This window comes from Macaca mulatta, chromosome 17 (genome assembly GCF_049350105.2).
Source record: "Macaca mulatta isolate MMU2019108-1 chromosome 17, T2T-MMU8v2.0, whole genome shotgun sequence".
NCBI lineage: Eukaryota > Metazoa > Chordata > Mammalia > Primates > Cercopithecidae > Macaca > Macaca mulatta.
The window spans coordinates 27,777,917-27,794,518 of NC_133422.1; the positions used below are offsets into that span (position 1 = coordinate 27,777,917).

Genomic DNA, 16,602 nt, shown 5'->3' on the forward strand with positions numbered 1-16,602 from the left:
ATCAGCTGGGCATGGTGGTGCGTGCCAGTAATCTCAGCTACTCAGGAGGCTGAGGCAGGAGAATTGTTTGAACCAAGCAGTCAGAGGTTGCAGTGAGCCGAGATTGCACCACTGCACTCCAGCCTGGCGACAGCGCGAGACTCTGTCTCAAAAAAAAAATCTCCCTGAGGAATTCGGGGTTAGAGTTTTTAAGGGATTTGGAGGGGGTCAAAGGGTGGCGAGTGTTATTGGTTGAAGAGTGCAGGGTGTAGTCACGGGACAGGGAGGTGAAGCAGTTGTGCTCTCATGCTCATCCTGTTTCTCTGTGGGGGCTTTCAAACTGGTTGCTGGAATTTAGAGTCTGAAAAACATCTTAAGCAATCCTTAAATAAAAGTCTAATGATTCTAATGTCTGGGATCCTATTTATAGTAACAATGTGGATGCAAATCAATTTTTAAATAGTCTTCTGACCTAACATCAGAAATCCTATCTCTAGGAACAATGGGAATGCAAATAGTAAGGATCTAGTGACATTTAGCAACAAGGAATTGGGCCAAAGTGCGGCCTGATTAATGATTAATTTTAACTACACTTCTGTCCAGAACCCAGCATGCCATTCTTGGCAACCCTGTGCAGATATTTTTTCTGCACTTTTTCCCACTAGCATATCATTTAATCTTCCTGGGGTGACTATTGTGGGTAAATTATACTTTAGAGTACGGATGGTGCATATTATTTCTCTACAGTTGGTTTCTGCTTCCTGCAATGTTCTGGGTCCAACTCTGGAGAGTGTCCTGTTAGGCACTCCGTGTTTGTGTCCCACTCCCTGCCCTGCAAATTCATATATTGAAACCCGGGAGGTAATTAGTTCTTGAGGGTGGAGAGCTAATGATGGGATTTGTCCCCTTATAAGAAGAGACAGGAGAGAGCTTTCTTCCTCTCTCTGCCAGGTGAAGACACAAGAAGGCAGTAAGAATGCCCTTACCAAGAACCTGGCCCTGTTGGCACCCTGATCCTGGACTTTCAGCTCCAGAACTGAGAAAGAAATGTTTGTTGTTTAATCCACCCAGGCTATGGTATTTTTATCACAGCAGCCTGAGCTAAGACACGCCCACACCCCACCCTACTTGTATTAGCCTGTTCTTAGACTGCTATAAATATACTACTCGAGACTGGGTAATTTACAAAGGAAAGAGGTTTAATTGACTCACAGTTCTGCATGGCGAGGGAGGCCTCAGGAAACTTACAATCATGGCAGAAGGCAAAGGGTAAGCAAGCTTGGACCTTCTCACATGGCCGCAGGAGAGAGTGAGCATGTGTGAAGGAAGCAAAGGGGGAAGAGCCCCTTATAAAACCATCAGATCTCGTGAGAACTCACTATCATGAGAACAGCATAGGGAAAACTGCCCCCATAATCCAATCACCTCCTACTGGGCCCTCCCTTGACACGTGGGGATTATAGAGATTACAATTCAAGATGCGATTTGACTGGGGACCACAGCCAAACCATATCGCCACTGTAGACGTTCTCGGCCTCATCTCTTGCCCTCAGCTGGTGAGGTGGCCAGTGTGTGTGGTGATTCTTAGTCTGTGGGGGATGAGGGGCTGCTGAGGAATGAGTAAAGAGAGAAGAAGCAAAATCAGACTTTAGTGGCAGCTTGACTTGACCCTGGAATTCAGAGAGTACCATTCATTCCTCAGCGGGATGTTGCTTTGGGCAGCTGAATTTTGCTTAGGGGCAAATGCCCCTTCCCTTCAGCCTGAGTGTCATGTCCCCTCAGTGCCTGGCCCATGACACCTGTTTTGGCCTCTCTGTTGCCTCATTTTGGTGAATGTTGCTTCTGTTTGCCTTTACCTATGAGTGTGTGTGCACACCTGTTTAGGTGACATGTCTGTGAGTCTGATGGCTTTGTCCTGGCCACCTGGCTGAGAGGTCACCATATCTCCTTGGGCAGCTCCTCAGGGCTGGTTGCCCTCAAACTGCCTAAGACACAACCTGAAGGAAAGTCCCTTGGAAAATTTTGTTTGGGAGTGTCAGTGAAAAGAGTCAGACTCTGTAAAATATTTAAAGAGGTTTACTCTGAGCCAAAAAATGAGCAACCATAGCCTGAGGCACAGTCTCACAGGTTTTGAAAACATGTGCCCAAGGTGGTCAGGCTATAGCTTGGTGTTATACCTTTTAGGGAGGCATAAGACATTAATTGATACATGTGAGGTATGCATTGGTTTGGTCTGGAAAGGCAGGACAATTTGAAGTGGGGAGGGTTTACAGGTCATAGGTGGACTCAAAGATTTTCTGACTGGCAATTGGTTAAAAGAGTTATTATCTAAAGACCTGAAATCAATAGAAAGGAGTGTCCGGGTTAAGATAAGAGGTTGTGGAGACCAAGGTTCTTGTTATATAGGTGAAGTCTCATAGTTGAGACTTCTTAGAGACAATATTTGGCAAATGTTTCTTATTTAGGCCTTTAAAAGGTGCTAGACTCTGAGTTAATCTTTTCAGGATCGGGAGGGCCTGAAAGGGGAAAGAATCTATGTTAACAGAGATTCTTTACGGACACAAATTTTCCCCCATAAAAGATGGCTATGCAGGACCATTTCAAAATATGGCAAAGAAACATTTTGGAGCAAAGTATTTTGATTTCCCTCTTTATCTGTCATGTGATGTTATACTAGAGTCAGGTTGGAATTTTAAAATTCTCTTTTAATGTTAATGCTGGTCGGTGGTTTCCTCACAGCCTCCCACAGTGTGTCTCGTGTGAGGAACCCAAGTGTGATTGCTGGTGTCATGGCTGCTTGGTGTGTGTCCACTGCCTAGGGCCTGGCACTCTGCCTCAACCCACCTGAGGGCAGGCATGCAACCCAGCCCTTCATGGATTGTTTTACTTTTCTTATTTACTTCAGGAAACATCTCTCTTCCTCTTGAGCATGTTTTCTCTCTTTAATCACAGAGTGTTTTTGCCTGGGGAGTGGGTACAGAGGTGAGTGGAGATACGAAAAGTGGAAAGGAAAATCATCTTGTTGGGATAAGTGAATGAAATCCTCCTGTAGAAAGATTTTCCACAGGTGGTAGGTTGCGAGCTTCAGGGGGCCTGTTGTGAGATTTTGCCGCAGCCTGAATCATTATTTCAAACAAGGTGCAGCAGGGTTTAGCTTTCTGCTTTCCCTGAAGGATTTGTCAGGGTAGCTTAGTGTTTTGATTAATTAACTTAAAGCTGGGATTCTATATAAATGCAAATGGTCACCATCCCCCACCCATTCAGTCCCTCTCAGGCACAGAAATGAGGAAGAGCTGAGGAAAATGAGATGGAGTTGAAATTGCCAGCTGTCTGTGGCCTCGTTTGAATTTTCAGGGGAAGGGGGACCCTGGCTGTGCAAATGCAATACTCACAGTACAGCATTTGCAAAATGGACCAGCCGGAGCGGAGACTCAGCCTTTGCCACCCAGGTCAGCAGCACAACACTAATGGGACAGGCACACAGGGATGCCACTAAGGAATCTTTCAGATTTGAACGTGCAGTGGACTAAATATGTCCCCCCGCAAATTCATATGTTTAAATCCTGACCCCCAAGGTGATGGTATTTGGAGGTAGGGCCCTTGGGAGGTGATTTCGGTGATGAGGGAGGAGTCCTCACGGATGGGATTAGCACCCTTATAAAAGAGGCTTGAGAGAGCTCCCTCCCCACTTCCTCCATGTGAGGACACAGTGAGAAAACGTCCGTCTATGAACCAGGAAACAGGCTCTCAGCAGACACTGAATCAGCTGGCACCTTGACCTTAGACTTCCTAGCTCCAGAACCGTGAGAAATAAACTTCTGTTGTTTATAAACAACTCAGTTTATGATATTTTTGTAATGAACTAAACAGAATGCACAGCCTGAAAGAACTAAAATAGAAGGGGGAAAATGTCACAAAAACTCTGATCTTCGTGGAGGCAAAGGAAAGCGTATTTATGGAATTGTAAAAGTGTCAGGCCTCTGAGCCCAAGATAAGCCATCGCATCCCCTGTGACCTGCACGTATATGCCCAGATGGCCTGAAGTAATTGAAGAACCACAAAAGAAGTGAAAATGGCCTGTTCCTGCCTTAACTGATGACATTACCTTGTGAAATTCCTTCTCCTGGTTCATCCTGGCTCAAAAAGCTCCCCCACTGAGCACCTTGTGACCCCCACTCCTGGCCGCCAGAGAACAACCCCCTTTGACTGTAATTTTCCTTTACCTACCCAAATCCTATAAAACGGCCTCACTCCTATCTCCCCTTCGCTGACTCTCTTTTTCGGACTCAGCCCACCTGCACTCAGGTGAAATAAACAGCCTTATTGCTCACACAAAGCCTGTTTGGTGGTCTCTTCATACGGCAGAGAGTTAAAAAAAAGTACATTAGATTTTGACTTCAAATTTATTAGTTACTGATGTTTATTTTCCGTGCAAGGCAGAGCGTGGGTGTGAAAGGGAGGACTCGGAGGGTGACAGGGAACAGATGTCCCACCCACTCCACACCCTACGGCCTCACCTCCTTGACAGGCAGGGAAGAGCCAGGCCGAGTGGTTACACATTCCTGGGCTGCCATGAATGGTGTGGGTGAACTGAGACATGAAACCTAACCTCTGGGGCCACTGGATGTCTGTGGACGTGAGAGTCACCTCACAGGAAAGCTGTGGACATTTGACAAGATGTTTTTGCAAGTTGCACCTGACAACTCCCTAACACCAGCTGATGTATGGATGACTTTACTCTAGGAGGGTTTTATTATTTCTTTGCTTTTGATGCTTTTCTACCAGGACCTGCAGAGGGTGGCAGAGTGCTTCGCTGATCTGTCCCTTCTTCCTGCCTCAGGTTCTCAGGGCCAATTTCCCCGTTAGGTGGAGCAGGCACTGTGCCTAGAGCCCATGAGACTTTTAGGGACCCATGAAAGTGTTTTAATTACTTTCAAAATCAGAAGAAAAAATATAATATTAATGAATACCTAATAATGAATCTAGACTATATCATGTCAATTTTTATACCAACACAGTTGTTTCAAATACAATTTTTAATTTTTTTTTTTTTTTAATGAAGAGGGAGCCACGGAGGCAGCAAAAGTGCTGTCAGCCCAAGAATGTGATAATGCCACCCTGTAGGTTCTGGAACTCACCTCAGAGAGTGAGTTGGCAGCCTGGGCTGCTGCTTGCTTCTGTTTGCTCGGGTAATGGAACAGGTAGAGCCTGAAAGGAGATCTGTGTAGCGAGTATAGTAAGCCATACTGACTTCAGTGTGGGAGTGAAGAGGACCATGTCAGAGCATTTTTCGGAGAGCTGAAGGTTGCATCTTAAATCTAAAGTGGTTGCTTGTTGACACTAGCTATTTTTTATGAAAATGTCCTTATCATGCATTGCATACCCTGGCCTTCTTTGTTCATTTTTAACTTTTATCAAGAAAAGGTATGGATATATGTGTATACAAACATATATACATATATATAAGCACAAATACACACGTGTGTGTGTGTGTATACATTTGTGTGTGTGTTAGAAGCATTCGAACCAGAGTAACTCCATCTTGAATAGGAGTGGGTAAAATAAGACTGAGACCTACTGGGCTGAATTCCCAGGAGGTTAGGCATTCTAAGTCACAGATGAGACAGGAGGTCATAAAGACTTTGCTGACAAAACTGGTTGCAGTAAGCCACAAAAAAGGATGAGCTCCTGTCCTTTGTAGGGACATGGATGCAGCTGCAAACCATCATTCTCAGCAAACTATTGCAAGAACAGAAAACCAAACATCGCTTGTTCTCACTCATAGGTGGGAATTGAACAGTGAGATCATACTTGGACACAGGAAGGGGAACATCACACACCAGGGCCTATTGTGGGGTGGGGGGAGGGGGGAGGGATAGCATTAGGAGATATACCTAATGTAAATGACGAGTTAATGGGTGCAGCACAGCAACATGGCACATGTATACATATGTAACAAACCTGCACGTTGTGCACATGTACCCTAGAACTTAAAGTGTACAAAAAACAAACAAAAAAACTGGTTGCAGTAAAGAATCCGGCCAAAACCCACCAAAACCAAGATGGTGATGAAAGTGACCCCTGGTCATCCTCACTGCTACACTCCCACCAGCGCCATGACAGTTTACAAATGCCATGGCAACATCAGGAAGTTATCCTATATAGTCTAAAAAGGGGAGGCATGAATAATCCACCCCTTGTTTAGCATGTAATCAAGAAATAACCATAAAAATGGGCAACCAGCAGCCATCAGGGCTGCTCTGCCTCTGGAGTAACCTTTCCTTATTTCTTTACTTTCTTAATACACTTGCTTTCACGTTACTCTATGGACTTGCCCTGAATTCTTTCTTGCTCAAGATTCAAGAACCCTCTATTGGGGTCTGGATCTGGATGCCTTTCCAGCATATATATATATATATATATATATATATATATATATATATTTGCCATATATGTGTCAAATAGTAGCAAAAGATGGGATTTAGGACATGTCACCCCCAAATATGACTTTAGGAGACCAGAAACATGTCACCCCCAAATATGACTTTAGGAGACCAGAAACATGCCACCCCCAAATATCCCTCTTTAGCATGAGGATTACTTTGAGAAACTGCAGCAGAGGAGAATCTCGGAAAACAAAAGTAGAAGTTACCCTTTTGTAAGGAAAGTTTATGTCTATAAAGGAGATCTCCATACGTAAGGGTGTCTTTCTGTCTGCAAGAGGAAGAGAAGAATGACTCTAAATCACTAGAAACTCTTATCAATGAAAAAGGTATGGATTTAAATCTACATCACAAACCTCACCCTGGTTTCAGGTGCTTTCCTGGCTGTCCCCCCATAACTGGCCTTCCCTTCCCTCTCAGTTTTAGCAAAGGATGGTTTTTAAGCTTGAAGTCAAAGCCACCTATTTGAGATCTGCTCTCAAGAATTACTCATTCCCTGAGTATCTCCCATGTATACATGAAATATACATATTAATAAACTTGGGTTTTTTTCTTTTGTTAATTTCTCTTTCGGTACAGGGATCTGTCCTAACAAAAAACTTAGGAAAGGTAGAGAAAAAATTATTTTCTCCTCCCCTACACAAATAAGGGTGGTTTCTTGCTTCACATTTCTGTCTTTCTGCCTCCTTATTTCTGCTCCTTAAAGGCAACCACTTTTAACCTTCTAAACCCTTTCTATTTTTTTTCTGGTATTTAACTCCATATTTCTAAGGAATATACACATACTGCTATTTCCCAACTTGTCAGTTCCAGACAGTAGCTATTGTTGTTCTATTACGGCAGATGAAGATTTAGCTGTCTTAACATTCTCCACCTTATTTCTCCTCCCTCCGCCAGCTACTAATAGAGTTATATCACAATTTTTTATTAAATTTGTATTTGTAACCACCCCATGAGTTCTTGCCCACTACCCAGTTAGAGCCAATTTATTATGACAGGGAAATTGCAATAGGGAAACTGTGTACAGTGTTAATAAACTCTAAGGCATTTTGCACATGTTAATCGGAATTTGCAGTGAATGGGTAGACCTGAGAGCTAGTGGCTCAGGAGGACCCCATATTTGGAGATGGAGTGCAAGGATAAACGATGCAGACAGCAAACAGGGAAATAATAGGTAGAAGAGGGTGGTTACCCCGCAAAAGCCCCACCCTCAATCCTGGAAACCCACAGTCCTAAATGGGAACAAGTATTCCTGTTTTTGCACCCAAAAGTTGCCTTTTGGCTCACCACACCCACCTATCCTGTACCCTTATAAACCCTAAACCCCAGGCTCCACAAGCAGACAAACAGAAGGGCAGAGAAGGAGAGAAGAGAAGGAGCTTCTTAATGTTGAGAGGAGCTCGGCTGGGGACAGTAAGAGAGGAGATGGGCCACTGCATGGTCAAACTCCAGGTGAAGATCATCTTCCCATTCCATCCCCTTTCCAGCCCCATCCATCCCACTGACAGCCACCTCCACCACTCAATAAAACTCCCACGTTTACCATCCTTTAAGTCTGTGTGTGACCTGATTTTTCCTGGACGCTGGACAAGAGCTTGGATACGGAAAACTGTCATGCTGGCCCTCTGCCCTTGCAAAAAGGCAGAGGGTCCACTGAGATGTTTTTGTTTTTGTTTTTGTTTTTGTTTTTGAGACGGAGTCTCACTGTGTCTCCCAGGCTGGAGTGCAGTGGCGTGATCTCAGCTCACTGCAAGCTCCGCCTCCCGGGTTCACGCCATTCTCCCGCCTCAGCCTCCCAAGTAGCTGAGACTACAGGCGCCCGCCACCACGCCCGGCTAGTTTTTTGTATTTTTAGTAGAGACGGGGTTTCACCATGTTAGCCAGGATAGTCTCGATCTCCTGACCTCGTGATCCACCCGCCTCGGCCTCCCAAAGTGCTGGGATTACAGGCTTGAGCCACCGCGCCCGGCCCACTGAGATGTTTAACACTTAAGCCATCTATGGACAACAAGGCTGAAAAAGCGCACTGTAACACATGCCCACTTGGGCTTCGAGAGTCACAGGCACCCATCCCTAGATGCAATCGTGGGGCTGGAGCCCAAAAGCACTTGGCGCAGCTCCTACACCTGCCTGTCTGCATGCTCCCCCTCCCATAAGGGGTTTGAGAGCAAGATGGCCAAATGGATGAGCCACGCCCATTACATGTCCTGCAAGAGAGGTCAGAGAACTCCCCCGTTTCGTTTGTACTTTCAGTTGCATGCTCTTCCCACAACTCCCTCTGAATGTTTGTGTTGGGAATCAGAACATGAGAACCTCAAGTATAGCACTTTGGTATGCTGAATACTTTGCCCTGAGGGAGATTGGAAGGACCTCAGCAGCAAGATGTTCTTTCCGACCTTCTCCCACTCTCCTTTCTCTTTCTTTCATTTCTTTCCCATGGCAGGTCATAGAAACTAGAACCCCTCTTTCCCAAAGCAAACTGTAAACCTAAAAATGTCACTGCCTGACCCTTCTTCTCCCCTTAAAACCCTCATTTGACAGGTGATCCTGCCTTATCCTGGAGAAAGAAATGCTACACAAGAGGCCAAGAAGAAGCTAAACAAACAAGCCTTGCTGGGTTCCCATTTCAGCTTATTACCATTAGGACATGCCCTTTCTGTCGAATCACATTTCTACATGGCTGTACATTCTTCATCAAACCTAAGCATTAAAAAAAAGCTTTCTCTGGGTCTTTGGGTCTTCATTTCTGAAAGCTCCCGTATTACATAAAACTTAGTTAAATAAATTTGTTATACTTTTCTCTTGTGAATCTGTCCTTCTTTATATGGGTGTTAGCTGGGGACGTTGCAATGAGTGTGAGGACAGGCATTACCCTTCCACCCCTACGCTTGCTACAGACTATGGTTAGGCTACCAGGACACTCAGTTGCCCTTTGTGGAGGAAGAAAGGATGAATCAACATGTGCAGAATAGGACTCCCTCCAGGAAGTACAGATGTGCAGCTGGGAACTCTTCAGCTCACCTCTTTCAAGCAGGGTGACCAGGATGCCAAGGTGTAGTCACGAGGAGAAGTGATCAGAAGGTAAGTACAGCTGAGAAAGTTACAACTGGCTGGCACTTTGTCTCAAGAAAGAATGTGCCAACCAGACGGCAGATCTCCAGAGTGAAAGGGAGGTCAAAGAGCAAAATGTCAGTGTTTTCAATACCACCCAATGAAGAAGATGCCAGTCAGGAGTGGGGGGCATGGCCTTAACATCTGCTTGGCAGCTGCATTCTCTTAAGAGAGGTGGTTGTATCACTTCACATAAGCTTTTCAACAGCAACAGGGCAATAAAACAAAATGTATTTGTCCTAACTTTGCGCTGATTAAAGGACTCTTCAAGCATTCATTCATCCAGCAAACACTATTGAGAACCTACTAACTATGTGGCAGGCATTCTTTTTTTTTTTTTTTTTTTTTTAATCTCGCTCTGTCGCCCAGGCTGGAGTGCAGTGGCACCATCTCGGCTCACTGCAAGCTCCGTCTCCCGGGTTCACACCATTCTCCTGCCTCAGCCTGTGACAGGCCCTCTTTTAGGAGCTTGGGATATAGCAGTGAACAAGACAGTCAATGTCTGCCCTCATGGAGCCTATCTTCTACGAAAAAATAACTTTTCATGTGATTATTCACTGTGCTAGGGGTTGGAGTGACATAATAAGGGCCCTCTACGGACTCACATTGAAGGAGGTGGCTTCCAAAGTTGTTTTTTCCTTAGGGAGAGAATGGTTGAATTAGCCAGTTCAGATACTCAGTCCCTTTGGCATATTGTGAATGAATTAATTGCATTCTGGTCTTTTGTGGGTTTAGTTAGCTTGAAGCAGTTTTCAACACTCAACTATGAATGCACTGTAAATACTGGGTTTCTAGACCCAAACAACTAGACTAGAACCTGGAAAGTGCTGACATCAAGAAGTTAATTTTTCTGAGACACACTACACCTACATATCCTTCTATAACTTCTCTATTGCGTCCTTTTCTCTTTCTAACCTCAACAGAGATGTCATCAACAATCACACTACCTCTTGCAAAGCATTTGTAGGAATAGACAAGAGTGAGCCATTGGCAAATTCATTCCTCAACTGTTTCTTGAGACCTGTCAAGGTGCCAGACACCATGTTCATGAGAACGCAGCAGCTGTCTCCCCATAGGAGCTCACAGTCTGCAGAAGGGGGATGGGGGTGCTAGAAAACTCTGTTGTGGGATGGAGTTGAATTTCAGTCCTGGCTGTGCTACTTAAAGACATCATCTGTAATCAAGAAACGAGCCCAGCTGAACTCCTGGCTTCCTGGTTTAATATTTCTGTGTCAGGAAGTTATGTGGTGGGCCTCTTGGAAGAGTGACTAAGAGGGAAAACAATACATAGTTTGGCAGAGAAGGGGAGAGGAGGAAGGATGATGTGTGGTTTTGCTCTTTCTGTATTTTTTCACCAGCAGAAACCTTAATCTTTTCCAGCAGCACAGGCGAGTCATGGCGCAGGGGATTTGCCACAGAGCACTGCCCCCTTTGCCAGCAACACTGAGCTCACGGAATGGCAGATAAACCTAGAGAAGCTGAGCCAGTCTTTCAAGCCCGGGCAGCACGTTTCCAAGGAGCATCATGAGCTCAGCTGGAGGTCCCTGGGCAGAAATCACCTGGAATTTGTATGAGTGCTGAGCTCTGTGGTGTCTTTCTGGCCCTTTCTTGAGGCTGGAATTGCTTTTTTTTTTTTTTTTTTTTTTTGAGACAGGGGGTTGCTCTGCCACCTAGGCTGGAGTGCAGTGGTACAATCATAGCTCACCGTAATCTGGAACTCCCGGGCTCAAGCAGTCCTCCCACCTCAACCTTCAGAGTATCTGGATATGTTGCCATGGCTGGTCTCAAACGCCTGTCCTCAAGTGATTCTCCCACCTCAGCCTCCTAAAGTGTTGGGATTAGAGGCATGAGGCACTGTGTCCGGCCTGAAATTGCGTTCTTAGCATCTAGATGGAGAAGGAGAACAGCCTCTCTTCAAAAACAGCATTTTCTTTTCTCTCATTTACTGCTCCCCTTAAATTCCATTTTCTTAAAGGACATGTAGAGCGGGGAGGATCCTTTTGCTTGAAGAGTAACCTCCCAGCAATCAGCCCCCTTCCTGTACTCTGGCCTCCTCCAAGCATTATAGCAAAATAAATGTTTTATTTGGTTTATTCATTTATTCATTCAATAATTATTTATTAAGACCGTATTAAGGGCCAAGTTCCAGGTATTGGGATTCTGTGGTGAACAAAAGATAACAAGCCCTGTCGTCATGGAGCTTACTTTTTTGTGGGAGAAAGACCATAAACAAATAAACATATAATATCTGGTTGCAATATGTGCTATAAAATGATATAAAGTGGGCAGGAGGATGGGGGAGCGACAGTGTAGGAGGCCACTAGATTAGGTGATCGGGGAAGGCCTTCTGCCTCCTCTGGTGATGTAGGGGCTGGGTCTTTTTGGATAAATTTTTCCAGTTTTCCAACCTTAACTCTTTAAATGCCAAAAAGTTTATTCTTACTAATTTTGCCCCAAATTACTTTAAATTCATTGTACATAGGAACCCAGAATAATCGAATCTTGTTTTAAAGATTCAGGATCATTATTGGGAACACCAATATATGCCAGGGGTTCTCAAAGTGTGGCCCCTGGACCAGCAGTATCAGCAACCCCTCAACCTGGGGACTTGTTAGAAATGCAAATTCTCAGAAATGTAAGTGCAGACTTCACCCCAGACCTGCTGCAGCTGAAACTCTGGGGGTGGAGCCCTGCAATCTGCGCTTTAACAAGCCCTCCAGGTGCTTCTCGTGCATGCTCAAGTTTGAGAAGGGCCACTCTGCTCTGAGGTGTGCCCTTGAGGGCAGTGGAGGTAGGTAGCATCTCTGCCCATCCTCGGCAGGCTGCTTTGCTCCCTGAGCTCCTGCCTACTTCCTGTGGGTTCTGCCTCACAGTGGGTTGTCAGTGTTTATCTCTCACTGCTGACATTAGTATGTCTCTGTCTAATTTGTGTCTCCTAATTTGCTGCTTCTAATCGCCTCTGAGAAACCAGATCCCCAGCCATAAATTCATTATGTAGAAAGTAGGAATAAATTCCAGGGCTGCTGGCACGCATGTTAGTACTTCGGTCTTTTGCCCTCAAGACATTCAGCGTGGTGGAAAGAACAGACTTGAATTTCAGTCTAGAATTCCACCAATGTGGGGATTCTGCAGGCTGCTGAGTAAGTCTATTCCAATTATGCATTCTAGAAATGGGGAAATAACCACAGGATGGATTCCGGGACCCACTGGGTCTACTATGAGGTGGATATAGTTAAACTCCATTGATCACCTATATTAGTCAGGGATTTGCAGAGAAAAAGACTGAGAGAGAGAGAGACAGAGTGAGAGAGAGACAGAGGCAGAGAGAGAGAGACAGAGAGAGACAGGAACGAGGAATTTATTATGAGGAATTGGCTCACACAATAATGGAGGCTGAGAAGTCCCACAATCTGTCCTCTATAAGCTGGAGACCCAGGAAAGCTGGTGTTATTATTCAGTCCACGTTTGAAGGCCTGAGAATCAGAGGTACCGATGGTGTAAATCCCAGTTCAAGGGCAGAAGATGAGATGAGATGTTCCAATGAGGCAGAAAAAAAGGGGCAAATTCCTCCTTCCTCCACATTTTGCTTTATTCAGTCCCTCAACAGATTGGATAATGCCCACCTGCATTGGAGAGGGCCGTCTATATTGAGTTAACCGATTCCAATGCTAGTCTCATCCAGGAACAATCTCATAGACACATGCAGAAATAATGTTTATCTGGGCACCCTGCAGCCCAGTGAAGCTAGCACATAATATTAACCATCCCCTCACCGAACAGCCATAATTTCCTACTGTGACTGGCAGACCACAGTAATATTTTGGGTCTCCTGAAATTAGTATCAGTTCAAAGCCAGTGTCCAGTCATCCTTGAAAACATCTGATTGTTTCCTTTTCCCCAGTGCCCAGTTCCTCTGATAAAAGGCTGCAGGTCCCTTTGGGGACAACTGGGAGAAAGATAAACAGTATACATTTTTGGCAATGTAGCAGAGTCCTTCCTCAAGGGGACCTGGTCTCCCCTTTTATTGCTTGTATGACCTTGGCAGAGTTGGAACCAGAATTGCCTGGCACCAACAAGGTGCTCAACAAGTGCTAGTTCTTTTCTTCTGGGGTGGGAGAATGATGGGGGAAGCGGATAATTAACCTATATGATTTTTTGCATGAATAATTGCTGTTTAGAAAAATCTCTAAATATTTACCTTTATTTATTAAAAAATGGTTTTAAATATATTTGAGATATAATCACATATCACACAATTCGTTCATTTAAAGACTACAATTTAATGACCATCACTGCAATCAATTTTAGAACATTTTTATTATCCTAAAAAGTAACTTCACATCCCTTAGGCATGATCCCCCCTCTGTAATCCTCCTATTCTCCCCTTGTCCTAGGTAACCACTAATCTATGTTTGTACTTTACAGATTTGACTATTCTGGACATTTCATATAAATGGAATTATCCAATATGTGATCCTTTGTGATAGCCTTTTTCCACTTAGCATAATGTCTTCAAGGTTCATTCACGTTATACAGCATCAGTATTTCATTTCTTTCTTAAAAATTTTTATTTTTAATTTTTGTGGGTATATAATAGGTATATATATGGGTTACATAAGATATTATGATACAAGCATGCAATGCATAATAATCACATCAGGGTAAATAGGTATCCATTACCTCAAGCATTTATCCTTGATAAATGCCAATTTATGATTGCCAAGGTATAAAAGCCAATTATACTCTTAGTTATTTTAAAATGTATAATTAAATTTTTTTTTACTGTAGTCATCCTATTGTGCTAGCAAATACTAGGTTTTATTCATTCTTTCTATTTTTTCTACCCATTAACTTTCCTCACTTCTCCCCCACACTCCCCAACCCTCCAACTCCAACTACTCTTCCCAGCCTCTGGTAACCATTTTTCTACTCTATATTGCCATAAGTTCCATTGTTTTACTTTTTACCTCCCACAAAAAGTGAGAACATGTGAAGTTTGTCTTGCTGTGCCTGGCTTATTTCACTTAACATAATGAAATTCCAACCTCCAGTTCCAACCATGTTGTGCAGATGACAAGATCTCATTCTTTATTGTGGCTGAATAGTACTCCATTGTGTATATATACCATATTTTCTTCATCTGTTCATCTGTTATGGACAGTTAGGTTGCTTCCAAATTTTAGCTATTGTAAACAATGCTGCAGCAAACATAGAAGTGCAGATATCTAGACTGGGCGTGGTGGCTCACACTTGTAATCCCAGTACTTTGGGAGGCCGAGGTAGGCGGATCAATTGAGGTCAGGAATTCGATACCAGCCTGACCAACATGGTGAAACCCTATCCCTATTAAAAATACAAAAATTAGCCTGGTATGGTGGTGGGCACCTGTAACCCCAGCTACTCAGGAGGCTGGGGCAGGAGAATCGCTTGAACCTAGGAGGCAGAGGTTACAGTGAGCCAAGACCATGCCATTGTACTCCAGCCTGGGCAACAAGAGCGAAACTCTGTCTCAAAAAAAAAAAAAAAAAAAAAAAGTGCAGATATCTCTTTGATATACTGATTTCCTTTCTTTTGGGTATATACATAGGAGTGAGATTGCTGGATGGTAAGGTAGCTCTATTTTTAGTTTTTCAAGAAATCTCCAAACTGTTCTTCATATCTTCATAGTGGTTGAACTAATTTACATTCCCAACAGTGCACGAGGGTTCCCATTTCTCCACATCCTCTCCAGCATTTGTTATTGCCTGACTTTTGAATAAAAGCCATTTTAACTGGAGTGAGATATCTCATTGTAGTTTTGATTTGCATTTCTTTGATGATCAGTGATATTGAGCACCTTTTCATATACCTGTTTGCAATATGTAAGTCTTTTTTTTTTTTTTTGAGAAATGTCTATTCAGATCTTTTGTCTATTTCAAGTCAAATTATTAGATTTTTCCTATAGAGTTGTTTGAGTTCCTTATACATTCTGGCCATTAATCCCTTGTCAGATGGGTAGTTTGCAAATATTTCCTCCTATTCTGTGGATTGTCTCTTCACTTTATTGATTGTTTTCTTTGCTGTGTGGAAGCTTTTTCACTTGATATGATCCCATTTGTTCAGTTTTTTCTTTGGTTGTCATAGTTTGAGGTCTTTGATTTAAGTCTTTAGTCCGTTTTGATTTGATTTTTGTATATAGTGAGAGATGGGGTCTAGTTTCATTCTTCTTCATATGGATATCTGGTTTTTCCAGCATCATTTATTGAAGAGACTGTCTTTTCCCTAATGTATGTTTTTGGCAACTTTGTCAAAACTGAGTTCACTGTAGATGTATGGATTTATTTCTGGGTTCTCTGTTCTGTTCCTCTGGTCAGTGTGTCTATTTTTGTGCCAGTACCATACTGTTTTGATTACTGTAGCTCTGTAGTATAATTTAAAGTCAGGTAATGTGATTCCTCCAGTTTCATTCTTTTTGTGTAGGATAGCTTTGCCTATTCTAGGTCTTTTGTGGTTCCATATAAATTTTAGGATTGTTTTTTCTATTTCTGTGAAAAATGTTATTGGTATTTTGATAGAAATTGTATGAAATCTATAGATTGCTTTGGGTAGTATGGACATTTTAACAGTATGAATTCTTCCAATCCACGAACATGGAATATTTTTCCATTTTTTTGTGTGTCCTCTTCGATTTCTCGCATCAATGTTTTATAGTTTTCAATGTAGAGATTTTTTACTTCTTTAAGTTAATTGCTAGGTATTTTACTTTATTTGTGGCTACTGTAAATGGGAGTACTTTCTTGGTTCTTTTTTAGATTGTTTGCTCTTGATAGATAGAAATGCTACTGATTTTTGTATATTCATTTTGCGTCTTGCAAATTTACTGAATTTGCTTATCGGTTTTGATGGTTTTTTGGTGGAGTCTTTAGGTTTTTCCAAATATAAGATCATGTCATCTTAAAACAAAGATCATTTGACTTCTTCCCTTCTAATTTGGATGCCCTTTATTTCTACTTTTTTTTTTTTTTTTGGAGATAGAGTTTCACTCTGTCACCCAGGCTGGAGTGCAGTGGTGTGGTATCGACTCACTGGA

At 43.1% G+C, this 16,602-nt stretch overlaps 1 long non-coding RNA gene across 1 annotated transcript in view; it reads left to right on the plus strand.

Annotated features, from left to right (window-relative positions):
* The window catches only part of LOC106994262 (uncharacterized), a 65,308-nt gene extending 56,101 nt beyond the window's left edge, over positions 1 to 9,207 (plus strand). The window contains exon 4 of the long non-coding RNA XR_001440781.3: positions 8,964 to 9,207. This is a non-coding gene — a long non-coding RNA (uncharacterized LOC106994262). The remainder of the gene's footprint in view (positions 1 to 8,963) is intronic.
* The last annotated feature ends 7,395 nt before the right edge of the window (positions 9,208 to 16,602 follow it).